The 18,111-nt window shown below is 46.1% G+C and overlaps 1 long non-coding RNA gene across 1 annotated transcript in view; it reads right to left on the reverse strand.

Annotated features, from left to right (window-relative positions):
* LOC109117481 overlaps positions 1–18,111 on the reverse strand; it is a 31,433-nt gene that overhangs the window by 3,666 nt on the left and 9,656 nt on the right. The window contains exon 2 of the long non-coding RNA XR_002024792.1: positions 15,702–15,819. This is a non-coding gene — a long non-coding RNA (uncharacterized LOC109117481). The remainder of the gene's footprint in view (positions 1–15,701; positions 15,820–18,111) is intronic.

Consider the following 18,111-nt stretch of genomic DNA (forward strand, 5'->3'; position numbering starts at 1 on the left):
ACTAGGATATATCTTTTTTTTTTTTTTTGAAACCGGGGTTGAACTCAGGACCTTATGTCTGTGAGGCAGGTGGCAGAACCACTGAGCTAAATCCCTGGCTCTCACAGTATATATCTAAAAACTTGGTTTTGGCTAGTGTTCTTAAAGGTGCTAAATGCTTTACCACTATATAGTCTGTGGGAAAATAAATGCTTATGTTGTGCTTTTTGAAAATATACTTGCTCTGCTTCTTATCAAAATGGACTAATTTCTAAAAAAGAGCCCACCTACAATAAATAATAGAGCCCTACAGAGAATATATGAAACCACTATTATCAGCCAATGGCCAACAGGAAGCACAAGACTATGACCCTTAAGAGAAAGAAAACCAATGAAGTAAAGCTCAGAATAGCCCTGACTATTTGCCCAGAGAAACTCTGCAGACTGCCACTGGAGGAAGACAAGCACAGGTGGAACACGAGGCCTCATGAGAAGAGACTGAGCAAAGACTGAGGAAGCCAAAGTGCCTGGAATTTTGTAGAGAAGAGTACTGGAAAGTAAGTAGGTTGAGAAAAGAGTTCAAGAAATATGCACAAGGGCCTTTTCAAATTTTGGCTGCTTATTAAACTACCTACAGTAACATTCCACATACCAAAGAACAACTCCTGGGGAGGAACAATTACTGAAAAACTATAAAAACCAAGCAATTACCAGACCTCCTCTCAGCCTGAGATATATCCAAGTTCCCATTAGAGTAGACAAACGCCACTGAATCCATGCATTATTCAATACAGATTCCAGAATATTTATGCCTCCGCAATGATATAAAATTGTCTTGAGAATATACACTATTCTATAAGTGCTTTAACAAAGCTTAAAAACAGATATCAAAAAGATTAAGCTAATCCACATGAAATCTGAATATTTGCCAGAACAAAGCTTGATACTATTTGATGAATCACAACAAAATCCAATGAGGTAAAACTGACAATGCTCAAATCCAGTAAAAAAATTACTAGACACAAAAGAATTAAACAAACCAGCTCTTGCCCAAAACCAGAAGAAAAATTAGCCAACAGGAATAAATATAGACATGACAGAGATGACGGAATTAGCAGAAAAAGACTGTAAAGCACTTGCCATAAGTAGCTCCAGTATTTATAAGAAAGCATGAATGCAATGAGAGAAATGGAAATTGTAAAAAAGAACTTAGAAAAATTCTGAAACAAAAAAGAATAATATCTGAAATAAAAAATCTGTTAGATGGCTGTAACAGCAATTGGATGCTACAGAAGAAGAGGTCAGGAGTGTGAACAGAAGGAGTAAAGTATCATATTTTCCAGCGATTGATACTGTAATAATCAGATGTCTGTATTGAAAAATATCAAGCTCAGCCACAAGACAAACTAGAAATAGATTGGAAAAATCAATGTAAAACCTATATATTTGTGACCTTGAGTGGGTAAAGATTTCTTAGAACTAAAATTAGCCATAAAAACCCAAATTAATAAAATGTATTTCTTCAAATTGAAAATAAAAATTCAAGTCAGTGATTCAAAGAATATATTTGCAATATACATAATCAAATTCTATCCAGAATATAAAAAGTTCCCTTATAACACAACAATAAAAACACAACAGAATTTTCTAAATGAAGAAAACATTCAAATATAAGTTCACAAAAGAAGAAATAAGAGTGGCCAATAGACACTAAAAGATGTTCAACATCATAGTCACCATAGAAATGCAATTCTAGGCCATAATAAGTTGCTACTACATACCCACTAAAATGGCTAAAATGAGAAAAAATAGCACTACCAATGTTTGGAAAGCTGCAGAACAAATGAAAATATCACACACTGATGGTGGGAGTGTAAAATGATAAAAACATCTTAGGACAAAAATTTGATAGTTTTTTATGAAGTCCGAGACATCTTTACCATATAGTCAATTTTTCTTCCAAGTATGAACCCAATAAAAATAGAAGATATGTCTACACAGACTATTTTCTATTTCCATATGAATGTTTGTTGACATATACAATATGCATCTCAAAAACATTTCCCTGACTAAAAGCAGCCCAACACAAAAGAGCACATTACAGAACTCCTTTTATCTGAAGATCTAAAGTAGGTAATCTAGTTTTTAGTGACACAACGTATAAAAGCAGCTGCAATTAGGATGGGAGGTTTCCTGGGCAACGTTAGAAGAGAATACATAATGCACAGGAAATTTTCTGCACCTTGATTTGAGTGATAGCTGCGTGTGTTTATATACACAGCAGAACCCAGGGAGCTGTTCCCTGTCGGCGAGTGCATTCATCTTGTCATATGCATATTACACATTCCCAGGCAAAGGCTATTATTACAGGTTTCCATCTATACATCTTTTGTACCATTCTTCCTTGAAACCTGTCTTTTGTCTGAGGTTTTTGTTACTGTACAGCTCTCTCTCCCTACTCCTGGTATGTTTCAGCCCTGCTGCCGTCATGCTTCATGACAAACAGACCGAGTTTACAACTGATAGCTGTTGTCATGACCACCAATATCCACAGCTGTACAGAGAGAAGATTTTACAGACTCTTCCCAATAAAGGGCATCGTTGTGAAAGTCCACAGTGTACCAGTTGAGATCTACAGATCTACAATCTCCTAGTTCACATTAGCACTATACCCAGTGAGCTAGTTGCTCCACATAGATATCTTCAAAAACACTTTTTTCTTCTTCTGAACCAAAATTGAGGATGTTACTTCCTATCTAGGCTCCCGAGTGTCAATGTCTTAGTGAAGAGAGGAAAGAGGGGGAGTATGACTCAATAACTATAGCCACAGTTAGATTATCTGAAAGCCTCTTTGGACCAAAGATAATATAAACTGCATATTTTGTTGCCAAAAAATAAATCAGATTTTCATTTTCAGTTTATGATCCAGAACCTGAGAGTATGTCAACTTATTAATAGTATCCAGGGCTAATTATTCTTACAGTCTTTGTAGAGCCATAGCCAAAATGAGTGTCAACAATAGTCTGAAACCCAAAGCACATTGTGAGCTAGCAACAAGGAATAGAAGAATCTTAACAGATGTAATTCATAGCAATACCGTGAATGAAGTTAGCAACCTTTAGCAAGGAGACTTTGAATCAATAACTGCCTGAGACTGTGCAGCTGCAGACACTTACATGGGAATTGACTGGGAAGCCAGGTGGAGGAGGTACGGGCAGGATATTCAAACCAGATGAAAAATTTAAGATTCATTATAGCGTGTCCAAAAAGGTGGAAGAATTAGGGCAACTATTTCCTCAACTTCTTAAGAAAAATCTGAGCGAATGTTTAAGAAAAATGTCACAAATTGAGGGAATTACACACTGACAAATTCACAGAAGGATGTTTCTGATGTTTAAACGCCTTTGAGAGACGTGCGTGTGTTTATCAATGCACTGTCCACATCTGTACTTCGATGTCAGGATGCTGTGTGTGATGCTGTCAGAGCATTCTCGATTGAAACGCGGTACCATCGATGCACAGTTAATCAGCAGACCGGATAAGGGATGAGTAAGTCTCAGGAAACAGCCACATTAGAGCCGGACTCCAGCGCAATGAGTCCTTAACATCCTTGGGAATTGAGAGCTGTTAAATAAACAAGAGACTGTATTGCTCAGTGAATTCAGTGGGACCTAGAGGGGCTTGCAAAGTAAATTTATTTTTAAGAGGCGTAGGAAGCTTAATCATTAAAAGGGCTTTTTTATTCCAAAGCAAGTCACCCCACCACATCTTTTCTTTTAATTCTGACCAGTCTGCTTAAAGGATTGGAAAGTGAAAGAACAGGCCCCAAGTGAAGCGATCCTTCTTATCTGTACATTTTGCTTCTAAAACTTTTTTACAGCCTCCTGCAAATCTGCATGAGCTCTGCTGTCACTCATTAGTAACCTTCTGGCTTCAGGAACTCAGGGGGTATTCAGAATGTTTGTGTTTTATGTAGTAAAATGTAATGAAAACAAGCAAAGAAGTCACCAGACACAGAAGATACCAGCAAAGCGACAACATGATGGGGCGATCCGGGCCAAGAGAGGCCCTCAGCTCAGCAGAGTGAGATGTGTTTGCGTACACAAATGTTCTATAGTGCCGTTCAACATCTTTATTTTAAAACCGATAGTAAAGAAATCCAGATTTTATAAAACAGTTTGCTGCTTATCTACTTGCCCACCCTTACAATCTATCAACTTGCATGAAATAGTAAATCTTGTCAATTTTTAAAACTATTTCGCACTCGAGGTCCAGATGCAAGGGAACCTGTCTGTAGGAATCATTCAGTAACATCACCAAGAATGCTTTCTCACTGCATTATTGCACTCAGAAACTACAAATATAATTGTGCTTTAAAACTACACCAAATTCAGAAGGACTTTTACGGAAGAGGATAGCATTTTTGACAGTGTCCCTTTCGCTGAGAGAGGCTCTGATGGAGCGTGAGCTGGGTGTGTGCTCTGCTGTGCGTTCTTAGCATGGTCTCTCAGGTGAGCAGCCTGCACGAGCTCAAACCACCACAGGAGGCACAACAGCTAATCCTGTTTTGCTACGTCCAAATCACCAAGTCCTCTGAGTGTAACTCGCTGAATTATACGAATAATCGTGTCCACCAGTGGTCATCATTTCCACTTTGCAGCTGAGGAAACCGAAGCAGGAAGAATGGCTGATTTGTCCAAGGTCACAAAACAGGAAGAGATGAGGAAAGGGGTTGAGCTGTACGTGAAATGACATCCATGAATGCGCAAGGAACAAAGGGGCAGGGCATCCAAAAAGCCCCACCTGTGGCTGTCCTTCAGCTACACGTACCAGTCAGGCTGAAGTAAAAACCTAAGCAACTGGTATTTCTCAGGATCCAACTTCAGAACCAAACAGATCCTTCACAAGGTCAGGCTACCTGAAGCCACGTGGCAGAAGAAATGGACTGGAGAGCAGGGGAGGGCACCTTTCGAGAGAAGGAAACTTTAGAATCACTTTGTGCTGGTTCCTCACATTGCTAAAAAGTGTTCTCTACCAGAAGCAATTTTTTTAAACAATCACTCGTATTTCAGACTGCGGCTCCCTGAAGATGGGCTTTCCGGTCTATTATCATGCAGCAGAGAGGATCACTGAGCAATGGCCCACAGGCACTCAGCCTGACTGCATGGGGCTTAGCATGTAAGGTCGAGAATCAGGTCATTTTTTATGTTTTTGGAACTCGAGATTCAAAATGTAATGGAGGTCACACAGCTCTTTGAGTAAAGTTAGGGTTCAAAGCCCTGGTTTATATGATTGTAAAGCTTTATTTTCTTTCAGCACTCTTCTCTTCAAACCCCATCACAAAAGTTCCAGATACCAAGGGAGGCAAGATACCTCTGTCCAAGGTGAGTCTCAGTCACCAGTTTATTAAGGTAGCCATCGGCCTCAGAAAAGAAGATTAGCAACCAGTGTTCCTCTCCTTGGTTCAGCTTCTACTTCTCTCTCTGCTTACCCCAAAGACGATTCCTTTAAAATTTCAATGTCTGCCAGCAAACCGAACCTAGTGATAACAGACTAGCTACATTTTCCAAACAAACAAGGTGAGGAGAGGTGGGAAAAGAACTTGCCCTTGCTCTTGAGGTGGGCACTACTCAAAAGCATGTGTAAAAAGCCCCCGGAGGAAAACAAGCTTTTCACCAGTTCAGCTCAAGTTCTGTTGCCTAATCATTTTCTTATCGCCAAGTATTGCATATTTACACAGGTGCCTCTCTGATTTAATTGTTTGGGAGCAGTCACTGCGATCAAAGCGGGTGCCTCAGCTCGGTGAAGCAGTCCGGCCGGGATCTGACGGTAAATAATTACCACTAATCACGGCTAAATGAATTCAGGTTCTTCAAAGTCAGAAGGGGAGAAGGGACGGGGTTATTAATGAGCTGCTAGCCTACCAGGGGAAACAGGGCCGGGCAGCCCAGTCTTAGACGAAAACAGCAAAGAACAGGGAGCACCAATGAGGCCACGCCGAGCCCCCTCGGGCGCGCCCAGGGCTGGCCGCCTCTCTGGGTCCCTAACCTAGGCCGCACTGGGGCCTTTCCCTTCCTCAGCGGGCGTAATTTCAGGACTTCATCATACAGATTTGTCAACTAAAAGGAAAAAGAGGCCGCCTCCTGGCTCCCTGTCAGGAAAACTTGTTCAAAATGAAAATCAAGAATGGACATTTACCCTTGCGAGCGCGACGGTCCGCTCGGAACTCTTACCCGGGGCCTGCGCATTTCCGAAGCTTCTGTGGCCTGACGGTGAACGGTGCCCCCCCGGGGCCTGAGCCCCGCAGGAGGAACTCAAGATCTGGGCGGGCTTTTGCTTGACAGTGAGCCGGCACTGACTGTAAGCAGCCTTTTAGTCTTCTTTTCAGCCTCCTGCTGATGAACAAAACAGGTCTGATAATTCTCAGTAATGCTCGCAGGAAACACCAGGTGCAGGACTGCGGCTCTCAGGCGCTCGACACAGAAATCTAGGGCAGGCCGTGTGGAAAGCCGGGCCTGCGAATGCCTTCTGGGCTTTGGGCAGCCGGCAGGCCCTGATTTGACTGGTTTTCATCAATTCGACTTGGGTCGGGTTATTTTCCCCCTCTGCCTCTTCTGAAAGCATTTGGCTCTGAAGCAGAAGGATTCTTTCACTGTAATTCAAAGCACTTTCTCATTGTCCTCCATGAAATGTAGTTTGGAGGATTTACCTTCTGGCGTGACTGCTGCCTCCATGTGAGCAGGAGTCCAGCCCATCCGGGGAAAATACTAAATGACCATTTGACTGTCTTTTCTGTATTCTTTTCACCAGCCTGAAATTAAGGGGCACAACTCAGCCCCTGGCAGAGCTCCCACTGCGGCCTTGAACGTGGGGCCTAGAGAAGCAGAGCGAACCCCCGGTATCACAGTGCGGAGGAAACACCAGCCTCCAAAGGAAATGGCCTGGCTGGGGTCCTCCAGGCTGCAGCACTGTGTGCTGACTCAGGGAAAACTAGGGCAACATGTTGGAAACATTTGCAGGCCTGGAAAATGAATGGTTTAATAATTCAAGATGCTTTTAAGTTTAAAAAAATAAAAACAAATAAACCTCCCTTTTGCAAAGTGATGTTGTATGGTGAGAGACTTTTGAAACAAATGAAACAGAGCTCACAGTGAGAAGGAAACCCAGCTTTATGAAACTTTGACAATTGACAAAATAACCTTAACACCGCACCCCCCATTGGGTGAATGGAAAAGTATTTTTCATGACTTTGAAATATTTTGATGAAAAGTGAAATATTTATTCAACATGCCATATATATTTTTCCATCTGTGTGTCACTCATCTCCCTGTTTCCAAGGGAATCTTCCAAGGGTTTCTAAGATACACACCATGGTTTCTCACGCTTGGCACTGTTGATGGTTTGTCCTGGGTAATTCTTGGTGTGTGTGTGTGTGTGTGTGTGTGCTCAGTACTTGCCAGGAGAACTTCCCAAATTGGGAGAAGCCAAAATGTCTCCACACACATTGCTAAATGCAAGACGCCACCAGCTAGGAACATTCTGCTCTATTCATTCAATCCCATGTACACCTTAGGAGATGGGTGACTTCATCCTGTTTCTTCCTCTTTGATACATAACGCGAATGTGGCTTAGAGTGTATTGAGTCACTTCTTTGATTGATTTCATAGTCCAGTGAGTGGCCAAAGCTGTATGTCACCTGGGGGTTGGAAAGCCTGTTCAGCTTGTCCTAGCACTCTAATCCTGACTTCAGCTTAGACAACACTGTAAACAGCTCTATTGACTAAAATTCTGAAAATACAGAAATTGGCCACCAGTGATGCATTCCCATTGACAACAGAAAGGGAGTGGAGATTGGGAGTCAGAAACAGAAACACCTGAAGTTTTCTGCTTATGGGCCGTGAGTATTTTTGGAAATCAATTACATTCCTTTAGCTGCTGACTTCTTACCTGAAAGGATAACCGTAAGGTAGTTGTAAGAAGATGACACATACAAAACCCACGGCAGAGCGCCTGGTGTGTCACAGGAGCACACTACGTGTCAGCCTTCATCATGTAGCAGCAAAGAAAGTGCAGGACGACCTTGAGGTTCATACACCGAAACGTTCAGAGGAGACAGTGGTCTGCCTGAAACCGGCGGCAACATTGACAGAGGGCAGAAGTGAAATGGGTTCGGACAAGCAGGGTGCACCGTGGGCGGAAGATGCTGGCCTGGACTGAGAGGTAGTGCCCCAGCCCAGGCTTGTTGACCAGCCCGGGTAAGGGAGGCCCCTCCTCCGTGGGCCGTGTACCCCAAGGCCTCCAGTGAGTCTGCGGACAGTGCAGAGCCCCGTGTTTTGCCTCAATCTCAGCACAGGTCCCCCTTTTGTTTTGCTTATTTATTAAGTGGAGAACGTTCACCTTTGCACGAAAGGAAGCCTTGGCTTCTGCTCAGCATATCTGCATTGCAGCATTGAGGCCAACATGATGAAACCAGGGTTATGTGAGCACTGGCAGCGTGAAAACCGACAAGGTCCATAGCTACCATGTGACAAGAGGGTGGGTAGTGTGTCCAGGGTGGCTCTGCAAGCGGGTCCTGCCGGTGGGCCTCGGACAGTGTTTGGGAGGCCTTGTGATGGAACAGCTAAGTCCTTTTATTTAAGTGGAAAGCTCCCTTGGGAACTCGCGCTCCTCCATGTATAGTGGACAGATGGAACTCCGGAAGCCAACTAAACTGTGAGCGTGTGGCGCCCAGAGAGGGAGAGACCACCTCACGTCATGCAGATGGGAGAGCAGCCCTGTGGGCCTCGGGGTTAGGTGGCGGATACTCGGCATTCATCAGTGCTCCAAAGTGTCACAGCCAGATGCACAGAAGGCATTGGGCCGCATCTCGGGAGCCCAGCATCAGGAGGAACAAACCTGGACAAGGGACAGCGCAGGTGTTTGTGCAGAGGAGGAGGCATCACACATGATGCCTGACTCTGGTCATCCTTTTCTAACGTCCGCTGATGTTTCAGCCACGTATCCACTGGGCTTCCCCTTGGCTTTTGTGTCTTTTCCACAACGTCTTGTCACTGTCACGGAAATGACTATCTCGTCAATATGTGACCATAATAAAGAATTGAAAATACGCCACTCTTTGAGAATGTGCTCAAGGGAAGTGGCTTCGCACCTCCCCCTGTGCCTTCCAGAGATGCCAAGAAGTAGGAAAGATCAAAATAAAAAGCATCAAAGATTTCACCTGTGGAAATCTGAGCGGGGAATAATCCATCACCTTGGAGACGAACAGTTCCTTCACACCAGAGCGGCCCTTCGCATAGAAAGCCATAGCGAGTGTCAAACTCGAGCAAGCCCAACGCCACAGTCTCTAACAACAAAAGGTATGGCACACGAGGAGAACCGCATTTCAAGGACCAAGTGTGGGCTTGTGATTAACCAAGGAAATAGGTGCCCTGATATCAAGAACGGCTTCTCATTGTCACCCACAAGCTGTTCTTGGTGTGCAGGGAGAGCACACGGCATCCTGGGCAGACCGGGCATGCACAGTTTTGAAGCCACATCTGCCCTGACTCCCATCTGGAGCTCGCCTATGCGCCCCACTGCTCCCCCAAATCCCGGGCTCCTGCGGGGGGGGGCGGCTGCTCCCGGCCAGCTCTTCTCCACCCTTGCCTGCGGGATTTGAGTGGTGCTTACTGAAAGCAAACACCTCCCTGCCCCTCAGCACAAGGACTCCAGCCCACCGCTGAGTGCATGACTAACTGACCCACTTAGTTCCAACCTACTAATCCCCCCAAAACTCAAGAATATGGAAAAGAATTGCCCTGACCCGTTCTCTCGGCGGTGTGGGAACAGCTCGGAGTTTCATTTATGTCACCGGTCCATATGTTTAAAGGTAAGACGACACCTGAGTTTCTTTGAAATGAGCTAACTGAGCCTGATGACTTACAGTCAGTCTCACCGAGAGACTCCCTGGGTCCCCACAGTAAAGCAAGACCAGCTTAGAAAAGTCTGGGTCCTTCCGGCCGGCTCTTCCAGTGGTGATGAATATTTGATGCTGTTCAAAGATTAAGGAATGGCTCAAAGTGAAGAGAAGAGAGGAAGAGACTCTGCCTTCAGAACACTGGGAAAAAGAGCCCAACTCCCGGGGCTCGTGGTGGTAAAGAAATCAGCCAGCGAGAGAGGGAAATGAGGCGGGGGCTGGCGGAGGAAGGGAGCTCTCAGCACGGCTCCCGCACCCTGGCGCCGGAGGCTTGGCAGCAATGCGGACCGCCCCGCTGGCCTTGCCGCTTGTCGTGTTTCACGGAAACCCTATTCGTAGGAAGACACAGAATGAACCATACAGAGGCTAGTGTGTTTCGGATTGGAAGAAAAACATCACCTTCAGCTCTGTGGCTGGCATCACACCCCTGCACACCCACCAGTTGGTAGGTGGGGCTTTCCCTGTGCCCCAAGGGCTGGCCCGAGGAGGAAAAGCCCTTCCCGCTGAGGATTTGCCCCCAGCGTCACAAACCTGGAGGACTCCGCCTCCTCTGCATAGCGGCTGGCCCTGTCGTGGCAAACTGTTGATATTTTTTCTCCGTTTGTTTGCTTGTCAACCCCGAGGGGACCAAGGCCCATTTCAGCCACAACTGTACCCCAGAACCTAGTGCGCGGCTCCCAGGTTTTCCCTAACGGTTTACTGAATGAATTCATCACTGGCATTAGAAATCAGTGATAACGCTAAAAAAAATTTTCTGGGACAAATACACTGGTGATAATTACTTAGGAAAAATGTAGCAGTTGCAAAAAGATGGATTTTTCTCTTACAATTGAGAAGCGTAGTCCTTGTCAGGAAGGACACTAGTCTCAGCCGCACCCAATTATTATGATGGGGGCTCGAAGGCGGAGTAATGACAGGGCCAATGGCTTCGCCATTGATAGTGACAGTGACAGTGACGTCCAGGGCTCAGATTACCGAAGGCCTCGGTCTGTGCCTGGCCTGTGGGAGATTTCTGGCCCTGTATTACCTCGTCCATTTTATAAAATGAACGGACTGAGAGCTGCCTGTGAGGACGCAGGGAGGGTCTGCGCTTTCGAACAAGCTGCGGATGCTTTCGGGGAAGTCCACTGACTCCTGTACGCATTCAACAGACGCCTGAGTCTGTGCTCTGTCCTAACAGCGGACACTAGGGAGGGACCCAAGAAAACGGACACGGCGGGGCGTGGCTGGGTGTGGCCCATGGCGAAGCAGCTCCGCGGGTGGTGAGGCCCCCGCGCTGGGGCCCAGTGGAGGGGCCTGGGTCTCGGACACCCTCCTGCGTGGAGCAGCCGCTTTACCGGGGCTGGGTCGGTTACCGAGAAGGACGTCATTGCAAAGCATCCTCTCCTCTGCCCTGCCTCCCCCTCCCTCTGGCCCAGCAGGAGGCCTTCATCAGCTGAGCACAGGGGGGCTACATAAATCTGTTTTCTTACCAAATTACCATACTTGGGTTTGTTATAGCAACAGAAAACCAACTAGTACAGTCCCAATTCTTTCCAAGTTTCTAGTCTAATTGAGGAGACAGATGTTCATAAACACACCAGCAAGAAAAAATACAACTATTAAAATAAAAAAAAGAATGGCTGCTGGTTATTGCCTTTAGGCCAGGGATTTAGCACAGTGGTGGTTCCTGTCTCACAAGTGGAGGAATCTGAGATCAAACCCTGGTACAAAAAAAAAAAAAAAAAAAAAAAAAGAGAAAATACAACTATTTTTCAAGGGCTACAAAGGAACAGTACATGGCATTAGAAGAGATTAGTCCTATACAGCTCTCAAACTAAGACCTAAAGGGAAAATAAGCTTTAACTAGGAGAGGATAAAAGGAAGAAGCTGTGCAAAGGCCCTGTGGTTGGAGGAAACATTACTACACGAGGGAATGAAAGGAAATTATAATATGCTACAAAGGTAAGAACAGGAGGCCAGACATAGCCAGTACAGAGATTCTAAAGCAGCCATTTTCAGACTTGAGTGTAGACGACATCAGAATTACCTTGTTAACCCTTGACCAATCCCATTCCCAGCGTTTCCAGTTTTGCAGCTCTCAGATGGGACCCAGGATTTCTGAGTATACCATGGATAGATGCTGATACGTTCCACGACTACAGTTTGAGGACCACTGTGCCAGACTACGTATTGCCTGGTGGGCATCAGGAAGGATTTCTTAGAAAAGCAAAAAGCAAGGGAAGGATTCCAAGCATGGCGGAATGCGACCTATGTGAGAGCAAAGATCACTGCAGCTGCAGGACGGAGAGAAGACAGCCGGGAGGCCTGCGTGGAATCAGGTGGTGAGAGCGCTCTACAGGAAGGAGGTCCCAGTGCTCGGGCGAGCGATGGCTTGGCTTGGACAGGATGAAGGCAATGCAGACAGAAGGTCAGGGACTCGAGGAGACTCGCACGTGAGACCCGCGGGGCTTGGTCATGACTAAGGGGCTGAGGGGCAGCCTAGCTCCGTGGCTCCCGGCTGAGCATCTAGGCAGGTAGTGGTGCTGCCAGAGAGAGAGAAGCGGGGGAGAGGGAGAGGAGGAGAGGGAGACGGAAGGAGGGAGGGAGAGGGAGACAGAGACCAGAAGAGGACCCGGTCCGGGCGCAAGATTGTGAGCTCAGTTTTGGACCTGCTGAAGGTGAAAGACCTTCCAAGCATTCATAAGACAGCAAATAGACAGCTGACATGTGGGTCTGGAGGTGAAAAGCAAGACCAAGTCTGGAGATAAAACTGTGAGTCACTCAGGTATGTGTGGGCGATGAGGAACTGGGTGGAGGAGATCACCAGGGAGGTGGCTTAGAGCAGGAAGAAGAGGGGGTCCAGGACCATTCGCGGATAACAGAGGGGGTGGCCCCTCAAAGGAGCAACTTGGAGCAGCAGCCGGCAGCTGGCAGAGAGAACGGTGCCTGGAAGACCAGGCAAGGAGGATGCGGGGTAGGAGCTACACACTTCTTGCTCAGCGGTCAGCCAAGAGAAGGTCGAGCCGTGTCTGTTGGGTGAGCAATGTGCCCTTTAGCACTGTTTTCAGTGCCCCTTCTGTTCTCCCCAGGCACATTACTGTCCCTCCCCTTTCTCTGCCAAGCGAACGAGTTTTTTCTTTCTCATTTTGAACACTAGCTGAATCAGACTTTCATTAAATACCGCATCTACAGAGTCCCCGGAAATGTATGAACATTTTAATAGTAATTCACTGCGACACCATGAGATTAATGCAGGTTTCCTTTGGCCTCCACCATTGCAAGAGGTGCTCGAGTGGTGGCCGTCAGCCTCCAGATGGGAGTGTGGAGAGCGACTGAAGTACGTGCACCCTGTTCGGTAGACTTTGTAGTTTTCATTGACTGTTTCAACCCACAGAATAGTTGCAAAAATTTATCTGCTGCTAATAAGAACGACTCTGTCTCTTATTTTCCATTAAAGACCTCAAGAATACAAACCAGTAGATCCTTATTTCTCTCAGCAAATTATCTCTGAAGAACAGAAGACCGTTGCAATATTTGCTGACTAGGCTAGGGAAGGTGAAGACAACGTCAATTTAAAAATTGCTCACGTTCTCCACTTGAATGTCTGTCAGGCTGTCTATGCAGGAAACACTAGTTGTTTCCTAAGCCAAACCTTTCTGTGTTCAACAGCAAACTTAGAGCTTGAGATTTGGAGGCAGTTAGGTTAGAATTCCAACTCTGACTTTGCAGCATCCCAGCTGTGTGCTCGTGGACATTAATAAGTTCAACCCCTCTGAGACTCATTTCGTTTATGATCGAAATAACAACAATGAAACCTTAACATGTGATTGCGAGGCTTACGTGTTCAGCTCGCCAGCTGACTCGTGTCCAGCATTTAACGCATTCTGACAGTCACTACAGTAATGGCCAAGCGACTGCAAAAGGAAAGACGGGCTGGGCCTGCAGCTCAGGGGTGCTGTGTACTCAAGGCCGGGGTTTGGTCCTCAGCACACACACACACAGTGGGAACTGCACAAGAAAATACTGTTTTCCAAGTCATCCTCAAACCCTCGATATTTAGTTAGGGTTTTCTGAACTATCCACTTTGAAGAACTTTCAGGTCCATAAATCTTTATCCATTCATCCAACGATAAAGCAAATGTATTTATGTACTGTGGAGCACTGCTCTGCCATAAAGAACGAAAAACTCGAGACATTTTTAGGTAAATGGATGCACCTGGAGACCACACTTTTAAGTGAGATACGCGCTGAAGCTAGAGAGGTGGAGAAATTTGCCCACGTCGTGTAATGTAAATGGAAAAACCAAGACACATGTTTTATTATGCCACTCCCCTTTTGAAATTAACTTGCTTCTGGTTGCAAAATAAAAACCCAAGTTTTGGATTTTAAAAATTCAGAACCTTATTTACCCACTGCCCACTGACTCTTCGTAAGGCATTGCCCTACAGATCAGAGCAAAGCTACCTTTTTTCCTTCTAGCACTTTTTAGAAACTTGCATTTCTTTTCAGCTGCTCTGCAAAACAGCGCAAACAGCAGTCAACTTTCATCCTCCAAATCCGGCCTCCCCACCACCTCTCTGAGCAAGGACCCCGTCTGATTGGCCCTGCAGAGCTTCCTGTGAATTAATCACTCCTCATCTTGAAGCTCAGCAAAATCTTTCTCAGTTTGATGTAAGAACAACTATTTTTGTTCCCCAGAGGAAGGCTTCTCTCTCTCTGTGCAGGCCTCTGAGAACAGTCACAGGGAGGCGGCAGGCCTGCTGTTACCCATGTAGTCGCTGGAGACCCGGGAAAGGCACCCTGCCCTGCATGAGGGTTTCTACTGCCAATTTGTTTCTGCGTTGTACACACTGTGCTTCAAGGACAAGGCCATGTACCTAAGTAGCTTTTTTGTCCTGCATAAGTCATGAGGAATTTTCACTGGGACACAATGGATTTCTGTCCTGTGTAGGGGTTTGCTTTTTAAATATAAGACCTAATCACTGTGCTCAGGACCTGTGCACCCTGTGACATTCTAGGGACCAGTAAAGTCACCAATTCCCACTTTCCATCCAGTGCAGTCTGATGCTAAACCATGGTTATTCTCAGTTTAAGACAGAGTAAACATTATAGCTTCATGGCTGAGAGATCATATGTCCTACTGCTTTTATAAACCTTACAAGAACTCCTGGAGGTGAGAATCACTACTGTCATTTCACTAATTCAGTAACTTACTCAAAACCTTGACAATTTTTGAAGCTAGGTGACGGTATATGGGGATGCCTTATACTCCTATTTTTTCTCCAAATTTATTTGTATTTAAACTATTTCATAATACAATGCAGCTACCACTGTTGCTCTTACAGTAACTTCCTGGAAGGGTCAGGCTGGTGAGCAGAGCCTCTGGTTTGAAACCCAGGTCTACCAGCCTGCAAGCCCCAGATGGCAAAGCCACTCTGTCAACAGAGAGATTGCAAAGGCAGAGGGACAAAGAGATGGAGGGGAAAGAAGGGAGTCAAGGGGAAGTAACAGAATCAGATGTGTTATGTACATGTGTCGACTTCCCACGATGTGTGTGATCGTTAAATCTTGCAGACATGTACTAATAAAAATAAAAGTTTGAAGTGTGACATATAAAATCGTGTTTGCTTTCTGAGTGAAAGCAGTACACGTGTCTCCCCAGTACAATCTCATCAGCTCCTGTGACACAGGCCTTCCGAAGCTGGGAAACCTGGCCTAGGGTTTACCCTGACACGGATTCTCGTGAACGACCATAACTTCATTCCCGTCCTTGCTGTTTCCTTACGTATATCTTTGCAGAAACTCGGATCCTGCCCCTGCCAAAGCTGGGTGGAGAGCAGCCTTCAGACTTGCCCGAGGGCTGGTTTTTGAAGAAGTGTGGGGTTCTGGGAAGCATCAGCCATCTGGGAAGGGGGTGGAGAGAAATACTGCTTAGTTTGTAGAAAAAGAAAAATAAATTTCTCTGCAAAATGTAAGCTCATAAACGAGACAAGGAGAATACGCTGTTGGGTTGTGTTCTTATCACAAAAGTGGCGTATTCAGATGGGCCCGCGCAGGGAAACTGCACCGATGCCAAGGTTACTGACATCAGGAAACATGCTGATCCACAGGATGCTAAGGAAACCATTCAGAACCACACAGCAGCCACTGTGGGGCCCGGTCTGCTATCCATAAACACCCTATCACATATAGATCTCCGAAGTACAACACTATTTAAAAGTCTATCTCTTGCTTTTAGAAATGACTGAAACTTGATGTATTTGAGCAAACCAGTAAAGTAGGCCCTGGAGCTCAGAGCCAAAGCCAAACAAGGGTTTCTCTCACTCGTGCCCACCTGTTAGCGGTGGACTGAGCCCAGCAGGTCCTGGTAGTTGTCGGCTTGATGCCTCATCCCAGCGTCCTTATGCTTACCGGGCTCTTTTCTATTACAGATATTTGATGGTATTAACATTTTGAAAGATATTGACATGATGCTTGATGACCTCACTACCATATAGAGGAGAAATAAAAGAAAATGTATTGATTTATAATAGAATATTGCATTTTAAAACATAAGCCTCAGGCATGATTGTACTAAAAAACCCAGTGTGCAGGTACCCACTTATAGCAAATCACCACGGATTTCAGAAAAGTGAGAATACTCATGGACACTGCCCATTTCTTTTCTACTTCCTAGAGGACACTGTGAAACGAAAACTAATTAAGTACATCCGTATACACTCTGAGCCCACAGATGGGCACAGAAGCCCATGGGGAGGAGAGTAGAGGACTCAGGAGCGCGTGAGAGACGCAGCTGGAAGCAAGCGCTGGAAACCCACACAGCACCTGCATCCACACCACATGAATGCCCTACAAACAGCTATCACGAACCTCACACTTGGATCTGCAGCTCAGCGGACCAAAGCCTGTGAGTCATGCCCTGGCCTCCTCACATCTGTTTTTAGCCAGCTGTCTGCAGAAACCCAAAAAGACAATGGGTGAAAGATGGAACGACCCGTCTGGGTTTCACCGCAGGCCGGGCCAACTGTGGCAGTGGCTAGGGAGCTCCGTTTGGAGAATCACGATGAAGGGAGTCACGGTCAGAAGGGCTGACGTGACAAGAGCAGCTGGCGGTAAGCAGTGCCTCCAGGTGAGCTGGGACTCACCTCGCGGTCCTCAGCCCCCTCTGAGTCAGAGAGCTGTCGGGGCCTTTTCTCCTCCTTGCCTTCCCTCCAGGAGGTGACACAATCTCGCTGCTCAGGTCTCTTTGTGAGTAAGAGTTCCTATCCCCCATGGGTGTCACAATCATGCAGGAGTGGGAGCCTCAGCCAGGGCCCACGCCTTACCCAGAAGGAACACTGATCCTCTAGGAAAGATTGCCAGATCAAACCTATCATAACATGGAATGAAAATTTCCGGGGGGAAAGGCACCGCAACTGCACAACAGGCCAAGACGAGCCCTTTCTCAGGGAGCGACCCGGCGTAACGGTGGGGCCGACAGCCTCAGGAGGCTGACCCCACACCACCCCCAGCTGCAGATGAGAGAACGGAGGCAGAGTAAGCACACATGCAGTCCGTTCTCCTAGAATGTTTGTTCCAACACTGTTGATGTAGCAGGGGGCACTGTGAACTTAATGTAAATGGGAGGACTTTTCGGTTTGTTTAGGCTCGATTCTCAGTGTAAGAAACACTGGGTGAATGAAGAGACGCACGGCCAGCAGAAGGGGCTGTGTGTATAGACAGCGCCTAATACCATGGTTCAATTTGTGGTGCTGCAACTTCACAATGATGCAAAACAACATGCTTTCAGTAGAAACTGTGCTTCTGACCCTCACTTTTGATCTTTCACCCCACTAGTGGTGTGTGCAGGAAGCCTATGATGCTGGGCCGTGGCAGCGAGCTGTAGCTCCCACTCAGCCCGCCATCAGGAGGGGAGATGACCAGTATTCTTCAGTGTGGGGTATTTAGATGGCTTAAAAGCATTTTGACTCAAAATATTTTCAATATATGGTGAGTAACACCTTCAGAAGTCAAGGAATGTATAAGCTAGCTTTCCCATTCCTGAACACAGTTCCTGACACTACAACTTAAAGACTGAGAAGTTCAATTTAGCTCACGGTTTCGGGGGATTCAGTCCAAGTTCATCTGGCTCTCCAAGTCAGAAACATTGTGGTAGAAGGGCCTGGCAGAGCAAGACTACTTAGTGTGCAGAAGCC

Source organism: Fukomys damarensis, unplaced genomic scaffold (genome assembly GCF_012274545.1).
Source record: "Fukomys damarensis isolate Sample0158 unplaced genomic scaffold, DMR_v1.0_HiC HiC_scaffold_28, whole genome shotgun sequence".
NCBI classification, from domain to species: Eukaryota; Metazoa; Chordata; class Mammalia; order Rodentia; family Bathyergidae; genus Fukomys; species Fukomys damarensis.